General features: G+C 37.6%; 1 long non-coding RNA gene across 2 annotated transcripts; it reads left to right on the forward strand.

Moving 5' to 3' along the window:
* The first annotated feature begins 253 nt into the window (after nt 1–253).
* On the forward strand, nt 254–1767 carry LOC148015020 (uncharacterized). 2 transcript variants are annotated; one of them, XR_015688404.1, is made up of 3 exons: nt 254–686; nt 838–1038; nt 1407–1767. It is a non-coding gene; the product is annotated as an uncharacterized LOC148015020 (long non-coding RNA). The 2 variants fall into 2 exon arrangements; XR_015688403.1 differs by having other exon boundaries at nt 263–686; nt 1395–1767.
* Nucleotides 1768–16594: the final 14827 nt, after the last annotated feature.

Genomic DNA, 16594 nt, shown 5'->3' on the forward strand with positions numbered 1-16594 from the left:
ATAGGAGAAACAAATCAATGCAATGGTATGCTACACACTTTGGCAGCATGTTTTCAAGTGGGCAGCGCAAACACCTTTATTTTTTAGTGGCTACAAAGTAGCATCTATGTGATAGCGCCAAATCAGTAAAAATAGCATCTACATGATAGCAAATCAATAAAGCGGATGTATTCAGGCAACGCTTTCATGCACGTGTAAGGGTTATATACCATTTGGAACATTCGAATCAATAATGTGTAGGGTGGGAGAATAATGTGTGGCGTGGAAGAGAGAAGAAGACTGGGATGGACGGATTATGAAGCGGCTCCATTCTGGAAAATACGACGATCTCATTCGCCGCAATTCCCTTCAATCATACACTCCCGAATCTTGCAAGTCGGCACGCTTTTGATTGGCAAAGTATATCGAAGCCCAGGATGTTAAAATCATAACAGACTTCTTACTCTTTGGATTTGGAGAGCACATGTACAGCAGCTCCTGATTATTAAGCCTCTGCAAAGGCATCTTCGGATCGCGTAAGAACCCTTCTTCTTCTTCATCTTCTACATCTTCTTCTCCTCTCGCAGCCCTCCTCTCTCTCTCTCTCTCTCTCTCTCTCTCTCTCTCTCTCGCAGCTCCTATGGCCACCGACAGAGTTGAAATAACGCGGCCAACCGACAAGGTCCTTATTACAGTAGATCTAACAGGTGACTCACTGACTGCGTCGCCACCATTAACAATATGATGAATAATAAAACCAGGTCGATTTACGATACAATCTCTATCCGTCAACTCAGGTCATAATTGAGTCATGCTAATCGACGATCGTTCTATATACATCCTGGGTTTTATGAACAGGGATGCCCCGCGATCTTCTAGATGCGTACATCATCCGCAGTCGCGGAAAGCTGGTTGTGAACGTTGGCAGGTTCTTCGAACGCAGGATTGACATTCCGACCGATGCGGCTGTTGGGAGCGCAAACGGATCCTGGGACGGCGATAAACTCGTCGTCTCGTTCGACGTTAAGCGTAATGCACGCCCCACCTAATTAAAAAAATGTAAGTGTAGCACATGCCTTCTTCGAGACTTGTAAAACATGATCAACACAAGGGAAGCTTTTACATATTGGCACAATCACCTTCCTAAAGGGGGGGATTCTTTACGTTGGAATCTGAATTTTGTAAGCCCACTACATGCGATCAACAAAAGGTATAGTTTATTTGTCAATACTTTGACGAATTGGCACAATTACCTTCCTAAAGAAGGGGGATATTTTTGTTGGACTCTGTGTAAGTTTCGAATCACATAAGTTCTTATAAAGTCTGGGTCGTTTTGTTACCTTACAGTTTGTAATTAAAGGGGATTCTATAACCCCCCCCTTTGAATGCACGTGATAATTGATGGTCTTCTGTAGGTGCACCCCTAGGCATGCCGAAAACAATACAAGGGAGTGACATCCATACTGAAGCTCAACATTCCTTCTGCAACACTCATCACACGCACAAACCCCAGGTTTAATTTAAGATGAAGTGCAGATCTCCACAAATGGCAATCCATAGTTGAAGAAAAAGGTTGTAACCCTTAAATTTTATGGATTTATTGACTTGTGAAAGTTGGCAATTACGTGTCACTTGGCTAGAGAATCCTTCCAAAACTATAACTCAGATGTTTTACATGTGCTTTCACAAATGTTTTTGTGAATACTACAACTACTCTTTGATCCTAGTTCAAAATTTCACACACTACTTTTACTTTTTTCTTGAAAATAATCAATTCCCTTGAGTAAATGTGCTTCCATAATAAACTACTAGGAGATGAAGGAGTTCATTTAGGTATTTTTCCTAGTAAAATGATTAAATGAGCAAGTGTATGGTTTTTCCTACAATGCAATATTTATTGCTAACTTTTTTTGTTGCTAAACTTTGCCACCAACTAAGAAAAACTATTTAGATTGTTACATCATAAACATGTAATATGTATTCTATGTGTTGTTCAAATTTATTGCTATCTTTTTTTTTGGATAATTTTACCACCAAGTAAGAAAAACCATTTAGATTATTGGATCATAAACATGAAATATGCATATGTATTGTTGCAATTGTTATGACTATAAACATAAGCATATCTAAATTCATATTGAGCAATCTATCACCAAAATAAGAAACCTCAAAAGAAAATGTTAAATTATCCTTATAAATAAGAAGTGCTCATTTTCATGGATTTTGAAGACATTTCTTTCTTTCTACTTATGATACATGTAAGAAATGTTGAGAAATACGGATCTTGAGCAAGGTTTAGCTATGGTGGATGAAAGGTGACGACACTACTCATGATAACATGGACTTTGATAGACTAATTGTTACATAAGTGAATTAGGTTCCAAGATGGATGCTTGGTCTCATAAAGAAATTCTTGTGTAAGGACTCAAACTGATACTTCCATTTCATTGAAATGGGTGTCAAGTACATGCTTATATAGCGTTTGGATAGTACCAATCTGCCTCACTGTGGTTATGGGATTTTGTTGTCTCTTCCTAGAATATACATCATATGTCTATCTTCCATACAAAGCCACATATGGGCAAGCCTCTTTTGGGCACACATCCAACCTCTATGGGCATACATATCAAGCATCATTTGCTATTCTCAACACCCCCCCTCAAATGATGAGTTTCTACACTTGCTGGCTTTTGCCCCCCCTACATGATGACATGGCCCAGGGGAGACTAGCTCATAGGCAGCCTAGTCAAGTTAAAGCTTGAAACTTTACATCTTTGGCAAGGGTTTTTATTTTACAAAGAAAATCCACTAAGGGAAAGAAAATCCACTACAGAAAATAAAGATCCACTATGGAAAATAAAGATCCACTACATGAAAACATAATCCACTTATGGGAAAAAAAAAAATATTGTCAGCAATGGAATGTATCTTCTTCATCTTCTTTGTGCATCCTTTGTTTTTCTTTATCTTCTTGGTCTTCTTGGTTTTCTTTGTCTTCATGCTCTTTTCCTTTGTTGTGCTCTTTATCCGTTTGTTGATGTGTGGTAAGTGCTTTTTTAGCTTTAGTCTTCTTGACATGATCTTTGTGCTTCATGCTTTTACAAATGGATACACTGATGGGTTCATGGCATTGTCTTGACAAGATCTATTTTGACACAAATTTTGGGATACATGGACTTGGAATACACAACTTTTGGAATTTGGGTTTTGACTTGCTAAAGGGAATGGCATTGAATTTTCTCTTGACTTGGATTCTTCTGTAAGGTGCAACCAACACATTTCAATATTGGGAAGGTCTTACCGCCCTACTCGGGTAGTGTCTAATACCTTTTTACAAAGATATTGAGTAAGGCATACAATGTTAGTCTATAAAGACACTTGATGGAGTAGAGTGAAAAAGATTGGAAGCAAATAGGTTTTAAAACTGAGATTAATGTGAATGGACTTTGAGTATGGGGGTGAAGGTGTGAATGAGGTTTAATGAAGAACCGATTTGTAGTGTCAAAGGAGCTTGATTGAGTTGGAGCCTTTTTCAACCTAAAGCTTTAGAAGTTAGAGAAAAAAAGAAGCAAAGATAACGTCAAACTGCTCCAGGCGGTGAGCATGACGACGAGCTCCTTCAGGCGGCTAAGATAATGATGAACTGCGACACTAATTTTTCATCTGGATTACTATTAAGGCTTAGAGCCTTGAGCTCTTCACAAAACCACCTCTTCTTTCTCTTCTCTCTTTGTCTCAGAACCGAAAAAAAAAACCTTGATGCTTTGGACAAGTAGCCCTCTTGCTTACAAAGCACAAGCAGGCCCCCTATTGATGAGCCAAAGCTTCCCCCTAGCTTAAGTAGGCCACTAGCTTAAGCAAGCCTTTTTTACAACCTCAAGGACACACTACCAAAAACCTTGAATTGATCTTCAATGGCTGCACCCTTGTTCTACTACTTTCAAATGATAGCTTAAGAAAATAGAAATGACAAGAACTTGCAATACCTTCAAGTGAAGACCAAACCAAGCTTCTTGATTGCCTTGAGTAGCACCTTCTTCCTTCAGCTCTTCTAGTAGTACCTTCTTCGTTGAGCTTCTTGGCCTTGTATATACACTTGATGTTGGATGGCTTTAGAGATTGGGATGGAGCTGGACCTATACAAGGATCACAATGAAGGCGGGGTAGACTCAGGGAAGTTACTATATGTATGTCCTCTACATCATGTGCATTCAAGGCCTATTTATAAATGTCCCTATTTGTAAATATTTCGTGAATCAAACATAAACCGTTTCTATTAAATCTATAAATAACCCCTTTATATTGCACCCTTCTATATGTAAAAAATGTATAAAAATGATATTTTAAAAATACCTTATTTTGAACCCACGTAATGCACACATATATTCATGAGTAACTTACCAAAAGGGGACATATTGTAGAGCTTCCAAAGAAGAAATCAAACCACTAGCTACCTAGCTCAACTATGGCTCTGATATCATGTTGAGAAATATAGATCTAGAGCAAGGTTTAGCTATGGTGGATGAAAGATGAAGACACTATTCATGATGACAACTGTTACACAAGTGAATTAGGTTCCAAGATGGATGCTTGGACTCATAAAGACATTCTCGTGTAAGATGGATAATGATACACAATGTTTCAAACTAATAGTTCCATTTCATTGAAATGAGTGTCAAGTACATGCTTATATATCATTTGGATAATGCCACTCCACCTCACTATGCTTATGGGATTTTGTCATCTCTTCCTAGAGCATACATCATATGTCTATCTTCCATGCAAAGTCACTTATGGGCAAGCCTTTTTTGGGCACACACCCAGCCTCTATGGGTATACATCATATGTCTATCTTCCATAAAAAGCCACTTATGGGCAAGCCTCTATGCCTGTAGAGGCTGGAGGTGTGCCTCTTTTGAGCACACATCTAGCCTTTATGGGCATACATATCAAGTATCATTTGCTATTCTCAATAAGAAAAATCTTCCAACAAGTTTTCAAAAAGGCTTATGAGAGTTGAAACTTGGAAATGGGGCTTGGGCTATGGGCTAGGAGTATGGCTATGGCTAAGGATTGCTATAGATTGTAATGACTAGGATACACCACCAAAACTAGAGGTTAGATACCTAGTCACACTAACTAGGATATATAAGGTGTAAGAGACCGAGTTTAGGGCATCCATATATAATCAAGAATTGATTCTTCATCCTCTCCTTCAGCTTCCATGGCTCCCTTCCTTCTTCTCCCCTCTTTCCTATATTTATCTCTCTTCCTCTTCCTATCGTTTTCTCTCTTTTGCTCATGCTCATTCTCATCTCTCCCCTCAGCCTCATTCATTACATAGATATTGATATTTGTATGATTATATATAATAATGTGGATATAACCATTACTTTTGGCTATGAGTTCAGTCAAGATATTCATTCTTTTCAGAGTCCCACATGAAATGCTCAAGCAACATGGATACTTTTTTTATTTGCATGAGTGAACCTTCAAAGTGGAAATATATTCTTAAGATAATTATATGGGTTGTAAATATTTTTCTAGCTTGTTAATGGGCTAAGGCTAGAGTGTGGGTGTGGAAGTATTACTATGTTTTGGGCTCTAGGTATAATTATGGCTTTGGTCATGGATGTACCATTGATATTCTAGCTTTGGATAAATGTATATGATGTGAATATACATGGCTTTGGACATAGATATGTGATAATAATGCATACGGATATAGTTTTGGAATATGTTGTGGGTATAACAATAGCTTAAATATATTGTGGGTATATTCTATAGCATTAGGCATATAGATTTTTGTATGTAAATAAATTAATTACAAAAACCATGATAGGGCAACAATTATAGTGTAAATCTCTCACTCTTATTGAATCGCATTCCCAAAACTATAGTGAAAATACCAATGTAATTCATTAAGAATAAAGAAGTGGTTGCATTATTGTGTGGTGTAATCTTGATAGTTAAAATAATATTTTGTGCTTGAATATGGAACCATCCTTTACCAATACAAGAGTTGAGAATTTCTACCATGTATGTGCATAGAAAAATAAAGAGTGGAGAACATAATGCGAACAAGTATTTTTCTCATTTCACGATACATATATAGTAAGCACTCTACACATATAAAATGAAAAAAGAAAGACTAGTAAAAATAATGAATAAAAAAAGATGTGCCAAATAAAGGAGAAAATCTATACATGTAAGGGTGTTCAATGGTAGAGCTTAAATGATAGTAATATTTTCAAACATTCTATTTAATTATTTATACAGATATCCAAAAGAATCAAGGGAAAACCACAAAATGAGGGCCCAAAGATAATAAGTAATGCTAATATTCACCTTAAAGTCAACTAAATGTTTCCATTAAATGAAGCATGATTGAATATTTCTTATTGTACCCAATATCATATGACTAATATACAAATATAATAAGATTATATTATAGCAATATAATATAATAAAAATGTATGTGATGTCAATATGTATAGCTTTTGACATAGATATGGGATAATAATACATATGAATATAGTTTTGGAATATGTTGGGGGTATAGTTAAAGGTTGAATATGCTATGGGTATACCTGTAGCTTTGGGCATATAAATTTTTCTATGTAAATAATTTAATTGCAAAAACCATAAAAGACCAACAATTACATTGCAAATTTCTTACTCTTATTGAACCACATTCCCAAACTAAAATGAAAATACTAATGCAGTTCATGAAGAATAAAGGAGTGACTACATCATTGTATGGCTTAGTCTTGATATTTAGAATAATATTCTGTACTTTCATATGACTGAAAGGGAAGTAGAACCTAGGATGAAGAAGCTTGGTGGTGAGAGCTATGGCACATAGAGAGCAAGAGCAAGAGAGAGAGAGTGAAACTCAAAGTGGGAACTCCAACAACCACAATGTGTGGTCGTGCCTTCCGTTATTCAAACTGTCACTAAAATAATAAAGAATAAGTGACTATGACAGGCGTCCGCCACCTGCAGTGTGTAGTGGCAGGTACTGTCAGTGTAGTAATACATGGGCGGTTAGGTGGAGGCACCTTTACCCCCAATAACCTCCCACTTAAAGGCGAATCTGCCCCAGTGATAGAGAAAAAAGAAAAGACAGTACAACATGTACACATGCACAATAGGATGAGGAAAAAGACGTCATCTCATAAAAGTGAACACATAGCCAGAAGTGGACTTCCTACTATTTGCACGTCCTGCATAATCAGAGTCGATGTACCTTACGATTCTTGTATCCTGGCAGCCATAGAAAATACACAGAAGCTTGGCGGTGAGAGCTATGGCAGATGGAGAGCAAGAGCAAGAGAGAGAGTGAAACTCAAAGTGGAAACTCCAACAACCATAATGTGTGGCCAGGCCTTCCTTTATTCAAATTGTCACTAAAAGAATAAAGAATAAGTGACTGTGACGGGCACCCGCCACCTGTAGTGTGCAGTGGCGGGTAGTGTTAGTGTAGTAATAGAGGGGCGGTTAGACGGAGGTGCCTTTACCCCCAACAATGGAACCATCCTTTACCGATTCAAAAACCAAATATTTCTACCATGTATATGAAGAGAAAAACAAATAGTAGAAAACATAATACAAACAACTGTTATGCTCATTACATAATACATAAATAGTAAGCACTCTACATACATAAAATGAAAGAAAAAAGGCTATCAAAAACAATAAATAAAAAAGGAGGTACCAAAGAAAACATAAAGTCTATACAAGTAAGGGTGTTCAATGGTAGAACTTATATATGATAGTAATAATTGCAACCACTCTATTTAATATCTATACAAATGTCCAAAAGAATCAAGGAAAAACCATAAAAAGTAGGCCCAAAAATACTAGTTAATGATAATAGTCACCTTAAAACCAACCAAATGTTACCATTAAATTAAGCATGATTAGAAATTTCTTATTGTACTCTATATCGTGTGGTTAACATAAAAATAGAATAAGATTTTATCATAGCAATATAATATAAGGAAAAGGAGATAACAAGTATCTAAAGTATAGTGGTATCTAACACAGGTTGTTGAATGTTCGTATTAAAACACAATTGCAAATCTTTTGGGTAATATTTTGTATTGGCACAAGCATTTCCAATATTTGAAATATTCCTTAAAAAATTTGATCGTTTTCAATTTGATTTTTCAAAGACATGTTTTTAACTCAGCATGTAAAAAAAACAAGGTTATAAACCTCAACCTTTTCAAATTTGACCTTCTTAAAAATAGGCCAATATTAATAAATACAAGTAAAGTAGCCATAAGAAAGGCTGTATTATTTTTTAAGGGTAGGTAGAAATTTTATAAGATTTTTTCAAATCCTAATCTTTAATAGAAAAAATAGAAATTTTGCTATATATAAATAAACCAAATAAAAAGTAATCATTGCTACAACAATGATAGAGTTGTATTGTCTCCCACCACTTGTGTCACTAAATAATATCCATTCACTCGATTAGTTGGAAGACGAGTTCTTGTCATGCTATCCACAATCACATTAATTTCATCCAAATGTAGAGCAAGCTTTTTCATGTTGAGAGCCGAAAAGATGAGGGGGTTGCCTCTTACCCACCCACCAACCTCCAATCCTCACTAAGAGAGCTAAAGAAGGGCACCACCTAGCCAAAGGAAGGATGGGCTAGGACATCCATTTCCTCAAAGAGAATGGAAAGAACCGAAACACAACTTCATGAGAAAGAATTTGTAGCCCATCTTAAAGGAAATGAAGATGATGGAAGGCTAAGTGAGGTAATGGCTCCTAATTTCTCCCATGAACATATATATAACATGAGGAAATAAGGATTCCCCACCAATAGAGCATATGGCAAGTCTTATTTAATAAGTTTAAATATGCATGTAGAGGGAGAATTAGAACAGAGTACATATGATTTAGACACAATATTAGAATATGAGAGAGAGAGAGAGAGAGAGAGAGAGAGAGAGAGAGAGGGAGACAAGAGGAGAAGAGGTAGAGTAAGCTTGCCATTATGTATTTATGGAATAAAAGAGACTTACTTATAGCTTACCTCAAAGAGATAGACTAGCATGAGGGTGTTCTAGAGTGCTCTCATGTGCTTGTCATTCTCTCATTTACATATCCATGGACATCTTATATAGCCTCCATGAGAGATTAGATTAAGATAATCTTCTTGATTAACATAATCCTAGATGATGTATAGAATCTTTGAAAATCTGGAGAATAGTGGATGGGACAAGTCCCCACCTTGGTCATCATGCAAGAAGCCAAGGGTGGTGGTAGTAGGGGCGCTAGAGAAAGGGAGCTAGATTATAAGAGGTGGATTCCCCAAGCACATTATTATAATATATTTACAAGAAGGATAAAATGGAAAGTTGATGTGACAAGGGTGAAAGAGAGAATAAATTGCGTGCACCCAACAATCTGAGCCTTCGTAACTTCAAATCGGTAAAGAATTTGAAAAAAAATTCTTATATAGCTTTGTAGGCCAGTTTGAAACCAATTAGGCTAAATGGAAATTTTCTTGAAATTTGATTTTTCTTAGGATTTATTGAAATGATAAAAAACAGCTTCATAAAGCTGCTTTGACTTTAGTTCCTTATATATATATATAAATACATATAAGCATGTGACAGAGGGGGTCCATGCTTGTAAGCTTTTTTGTAACATCTAAATGACACCATGATGTGGACATTGATTTGTGTACAAGAGTAAGGTGTCCTCTAATGATGGTGATAGATCCCAAATCTTGGTGATGCAGGTGGAACCCACATGTAGTTGGAGGCTAGTCCTTTGAAAAAATCTATGTACTCACTCAACCCCTAGGTGTAATCCATTTCCACCTTCACCAAGATAACCCTCGGGGAAGTTACTATATATATATCCTCTACATCACGTGCATTCAAGGTCTATTTATAAATATCATTATCTATGAATTTTTCTTGAATAAAACATAACCCTTTTCTATTCAATCTATAAATAACCCCTTTATATTATACCCTTCTATATGTAAAAAATGTATAAAAATGGTGTTTTAAAAATACATTATTTTGAACCCACATGATGTACATATATATTCATGAGTAACTTACCCTAGAGATAACCCATCCCTTTTACCCTTTACATTGACATCCCTCCTAAGAACTTGTTTCCCCACTTGCTAGAGTTATCATAACCGAGAAGCAATGTAGCATACCTACTACTTGAAGAGTAAACCCAAAGTGATAAGATGTAGGGTTTAAGCTATGGGTAAGGCTCTTGGTAGGGGTTTCGGCCAATTTTGTGGTAGAAATCTGGTTTGTAAAAAACCCAAATCATTAGCCCTTAGGCAAGAGGCATGGATGCCTCTAGCTTACTAATGATGGTCCAATAGACCAGGGAGGACTGTACCCCCTCATTGGTGGCTCTTCGTTGAATGATTGCTCCAAAGTGTCCCTAATTCTTTGAAAATAAGGCTTGAGTCACCATCCATTTACCCTTGTCTTGTGAACCCTCCCATCCATGTCACCTAGCTTATAGCTATCATTTGGATATCTCCTTATGACCATGAATGGCCCTTCCCACTTGAACAAAAGTTTAGCATCCTTTCTGTTACAAAAGCAGTTATCATAGCATAGCACAAGTGATCCTTCCCTTATGTGCTTGCTAGCTAGCTTCTTATTAAATGTCTTCCTCCTCTCTTCAGCCTGCATAGAGTAGTGTTGGACTGCTACTTCTCTATCTAACTCCAATCTCTCTAGATCCAAGATCCTTTCCTCTAACTTCTTATCTTGATTCTTCTCTCGACTGGCTACTAAAACACGTAAGCTGGCCAGTTGTACCCCTATAGGAAGAAAAGCCTCTTGGCCATAAACGAGGTGAAATGGAGTATAGCCAAGTGAGGTTTTGAATGAAGTCCTATAGGCCCAAAGAGCTATACTCAAATTTTTATCCTAGTGCTTAGGGTGCATGTGTACTTGCTTGGTAATTATCTTACAAATCAGCCCATTTACCTTTTCGACCAAACCATTACACTGTCGATAGTAGGGAACAAAATACATGTGCTTGATAAGTTTAGCCTTTCCATTAGCTCCCCCACTATATTAGCCCTAAAACCAAGATCTTGGTTAGAGATAATTTCTAAAGGTGTGTCAAACCTGTCAAGAATTGCATGGTGGGGGGATTTGCTTGAGCTACTACGCCAAACACACATTGTATACACAAGAGGAAGCTCACTCAAGAACACAAGAAGAGAGATGGAGGCCAAACCGTTTTCTTACTAATTTCTTCCTCTTCTTCCATACACTATACAATGTACACAAAGTATAGATAAGATACAACATAAAGGAAAGTGGCCTTCTAAGTCAAACAGTGCATAACTGACTACACTAATCGACTGGTGCTATATCTTTGCTAGCTGTAGGTAGGTGTAACAAACTAAATATAATAAGTGATAAGTTAATGGCCATGTTATAATGACCACCAACGTGCGGATCCATCTGGCTAGGCGGTCCATTATCAATGTCTGCATGTGTAGAGCTTGACATCTCAACACTCCCCCTCAAGCTCAATTCTATCTCTGCAGCTCAAAGTAAGCTTTAGAACTTTCTAAGCTTCTCTGCACCCAGTGCCTTTGTGAAAATGTCAGCTATCTGATCCTATGTGTTGACATATACCAAGTCAATCTCTCCTACAAGTATCTTCTCTCTCACAAAGTGGTAGTGCACCTCAATGTGTTTTGTCCTAGCATGGAACACTTGATTCCTAGCTAGCTATATGCTGCTCATGTTGTCACAATGAATGACAACTGGACCATCTCCCTGCATGTCCAAATCACCCAATAACTTTTGTATCCATACCACCTCACATGCTACCATAGCAGCACCTCTATACTCAGCCTTTGTACTCGATAAAGCAAATGTTCGTTGCTTTTTGCTGCTCCATATAACTGCTGCACTACCAAGGGAAAACATGAATCCACTTATAGATCTTCTGTCTGACATGCTACCAGCACAATCTGCATCTGTGTATCCAAAGACCTAGATGTCCTTACCCGCCTCATAAAAAGGTCCATAATGTAAAGTGGACTTCACAAATCTCAATATATGTCTAACTGTATCCAAATGAGGCTTTCTAGGCATCTGCATAAACTGACTGACAAGGCCAACATAGCTCAAGTCTGGCCTTGTGATAGTCATGTAGATCAAACTCCCTACTATCCTTTTGAACATAGTAGGGTCTTCTATCTCATCCCAAACGTGAGCACTCAACTTCACATTTTGCTCCAATGGTAGTGAAAGAATCTTACATGCTATCACACCATACTTGGATAACATATCGAAGCCATATTGCCTTTGGGATCATAGCCATATACCATCATCACATCTTATCACCTCAGTACCAAGAAAGTATCTCAGCTCACCCAAATCTTTCATCTCAAACTTCTTCAAGAAGTCCTTAACTTTAGCAATCCCATTGTCATTGTCACCTGTAATAATCAAGTCATCCAGATAGATGACTATGATGACCAAACCTGTATCTCCCTTTCTCACATAAAGTGAGTGATTGGCATTAGAAATACAAAATCCAATATTGACAAGATACTCTCCAATCTTGTCAGACCATGCTCTAGGTGCTTGCTTCAGCCCATAGAGCGTCTTCTTTAACCTGCACAGATACGTGGGATGCTCTAAATCCTCATAACCTATTGGCTGCTCCATATACACTTATTCTTGCAATTCACCATGCAAGAAGGCATTCTTAACATCCATTTTCTACAAACTCCAACCTTTGGCGCTACTGCCAAGGTAATCACACATCTAACAATTGTCATCCTAGCAACTAGAAAAAATGTCTCTTCATAATCTATGCTATATATTTGAGCATAGCCTTTTGCAACCAGCCTAGCTTTATACCTGCTAACTGAATCATCTACATTATTCTTGACTTTGTAAACCCACTTACAGCCAATAGCTTTCTTACCCTTAGGTAAAAGTACCAAATCCCAAGTCTTATTGGCTTCTAATGCATCCATCTCCTCATCCATTGATGCATCCCTATGAGCATGACCAACAACATCCTCAAAACAAGTGGGCTCAACATCCTCAACTAGTTTCACCATATAAGCATAATGGTGAGCTGCATAACCTTCAAAACCAAATCTTCTAACAGGGTATCTGACCCTGCTAGACCTGCGTACCACCAGATCACTCAATGGAGCCTTTACATTACTATGAGCTCTCTATACAACCGGTGTCCTGACTGAAGGAATACTAAGCTCATCATCCAAACTCTCTAAACCATTATAATCTCCATCAAATCCCAAATGACTCTTAGATGCATCATTACCATCGAGCACTTTCTTCTTTCCTTTGCCTTTGCCTGCAACACTTATTTATACACATGAAGATGTAGGGCTACTACTTAGTCTCCCAAACCAAGGGCTCACTTAGGTGTAGTACAAAATGATGTTTCTGGTCCACCAAGACTCCATTATTCTTGCTTTTCTTTCTACACATAGTTATCATGATCATTATCATCATCTAATACATCACTATCAGGTGCATACCAACTGTTCGTCTCATAAAAAATAGCATCCCTGCTCACTCTGAACTCACCTATGACAGGGTTATAATAGCAATACCCTTTCCACTCTAAAGAGTATCCAATGAAAATAAATTTTTAGCCTTTGAATCAAGCTTTTTCCATAGCTCATCTGGTATATGAACATATGCAACACAACCAAATACCTTCAAGTGTGAAACATTAGGCTTCTTGCCAATAAAGTATTCTTTGGGAGTGATCATTCAATGGACTTCATGATTCTTGTTTTTCTTTCTGCATATAACTGTCCTGATCATTATCATCATCTAATATATCACCAACAGGTGCATACCAGTTCCCTATCTCATCAAAGATAACATCCCTGCTCACTCTGAACTCACTTGTGACAGGGTTATAACAGCGACGACCTTTCTGCTCTAAAGAGTATCTAATAAAATACATTTTTTAGCCTTTGGATCAAGCTTCTTCCATAGCTCATCTGGCACATGAACATATGCAACACATCCAAATACCTTCAAGTGCAATACATCGGGCTTCTTGCCAGTAAAGCACTCTTTAGGATTCATCCCATGAACTGAAGCTGTGGGAGTTCTGTTCATAATGTAGACAGTAGTATGGATAGCCTCAGACAAAAAATGTTTGGGCATATTCTTTTCAGCCACATTGATGCCTGTGTGACTTTTGCAATATGCCTATTTTTTCTTTCTATAACTCCATTTTGCTGTGGGGTATACCTGCAAGTGAATTGCCTCTTTATCCCATGAGTCCTCAAGAAGCCAGTAAACTCATCAGAGAGGTACTCTCCCCCTCCATCTGATCTCAAGCACTTCACTTTTAAGCATGTTTTCGTTTCAACGACTGCCTTAAAAGATTTGAAGTGCTCAAACACATCACTCTTTTCTTTCATGAAGTATACCCATAACTTTCTTGAACAGTCATCAATAAATGTGACAATGTATTTGCTACCACCAAGAGATACATTCTGTGTAGGCCCCCAAACATCTGTGTGCACTACATCAAGTATTTCTCTACTTAGTTCTTTGTCATGCAAGAAGGGTTGTCTTGCCTGCTTACCAAACTAGCATGCTCAACAGACTTTATGCAATTCTGCAACTCTAAAAGAAGGCAACCCTATAACCAATCCTTTGGACTGCATTAATTTCAGCCTTTGTACATTTGCATATCCAATACATTTATGCCATATTTCAATATCTGTAACTACTCCTTTTTCTTTAGCATACATAGCAGCATCCATTGTAGGAATTCCAGCATCTAAAGTGAACATTTGGCCAACTCTACTTCCTTTTTCAACCAACTTGCACTTATCATTAAAGTCTTCTACAAAACAACCTTTTGCATTGAGTCGGACATGCAACCCCTGTTCTACCATTTGGCCAATAAACACTAGATTCTTTGTAATTGATGGCACATGTAATACATCTGTCAGACAAAAATTCCTTTCCAATGTGTGAAATTGGGTGGCATAAATCATTACCCATTTGCACATAACCTGGATTTTGTAAGTCCTGCATCTCTTCAAAACATTCAACATGACTCGTCATATGATTAGATGCACCTGAACTGACATACCATACATCATCATGTGTCCCCTATCCTGTAATTGCATTCATCATATGCTGCATAACAGACGCTCATTTTTGTCTTCATTTTGTTGTAAAGACGATGCATAGTTTCCTTGCTGCGATTTACCATTGCGAATATCATCCTTCTTTGCATAGCAATGGGCTACAATATGCCCTGTTTTGTCACAATAATGGAAAACAATAGCAGAATTTACAGAACCTCTATTCTGCCATCCATCTCATCCTCTAGAGCTTCCCCTGCCTCCTCTAAAGTTTCCTTGGCTTCCTGAAACTTGCATTTCACCAAATTGTTGATTGAACCTATTTTGCTAGCTATCGCCAGAACATCCCATACCACAGCCTCTCGAAGAGGATCTACCACGTCCCCTTCCTGAACTTGAGTAAAATTCTTGAACCTGTTCACAATTTTTTTCAGATGAGTCACCCTGCATATTGATCTCTTTGGTAATCATAAGACAAATCAACTCATCAAAATCTGGAACTGCCTTCCATACATATACTGAAGTAACAAATGATTTCCATGCCTTCTCATTGTTAAGGCCACTCAAAGTGGATGAAACCAAATCATCATCATTAGGCGCATTGCATCAATAACTCCTAAAGCATTTGCAATGCTCCTAACCTTCAACACATACTCATTGACAGACATGTTTCCTTTCTTCAAGGCATTCAACTCTTACTTGAGTCGAATCTTTCGTACCTTTGTATTTACTAAAAACATGTTCTTAAAAATTATCCAAGCTGCATGTGAAGTTTCTTCATTCCTGATATGTCCCAACATCGCATTATCAATGACTGCAGATAACCAGTACATCATATTTTTGTCTTTCACATTCCATTCATTCCATGCTTTTAATTCATCTGTAGTCGGAGGGATACTAAGCTTTGGCTCCTTTTCTTCACTTGAAACAAACTCATAAAGGCTCTTTCCAATGAGGAAGTTTGTCACACGGAACTTCCATGAAGGGTAGTTGTTCTTGTCGAGCTTCTCAATAATGGAATTTTTAGTGTTCTCTGCCATTATCACAAACAAGGGTATAACACAGCAAGCTAGTCTTCTACAATCTTTCACAACACATGCACAACACTACACCAAGTAACCTTTTTCACTGATTGTTCAGTAGTACATGTAATCTGCAGCCTGTTTGTAGATAAATCATATATTTGCTTCCTGTAAACACCTCAAAAATGATAGAGTTGCAATTTGTAACATGTGCATCCACTTTCGATCAATACAACCGAAATCACAATGTATCCTGAAACTATTATCCGCAACTTTGCGGCTCTAAAACGAGGCCTGAAATGGCCTCAGATGGCCAAAATAACTGCGGACAAGCCTTAAAGGCCTTATTTTTAGAATATATAGTACTCTGCTTGCACACCAAATCTCATAGCAATCTAAAATTTTGGCTCTACCCTGCTTCTGGTGCCTCCGCAGGCACTATCCAAGACAGAGAGTGGAAGAA

The sequence above is a fragment of the Lygodium microphyllum genome, chromosome 24 (genome assembly GCF_053477565.2).
Source record: "Lygodium microphyllum isolate KBCC chromosome 24, Lygodium_microphyllum_v1.1.10, whole genome shotgun sequence".
Classification (NCBI taxonomy): domain Eukaryota; kingdom Viridiplantae; phylum Streptophyta; class Polypodiopsida; order Schizaeales; family Lygodiaceae; genus Lygodium; species Lygodium microphyllum.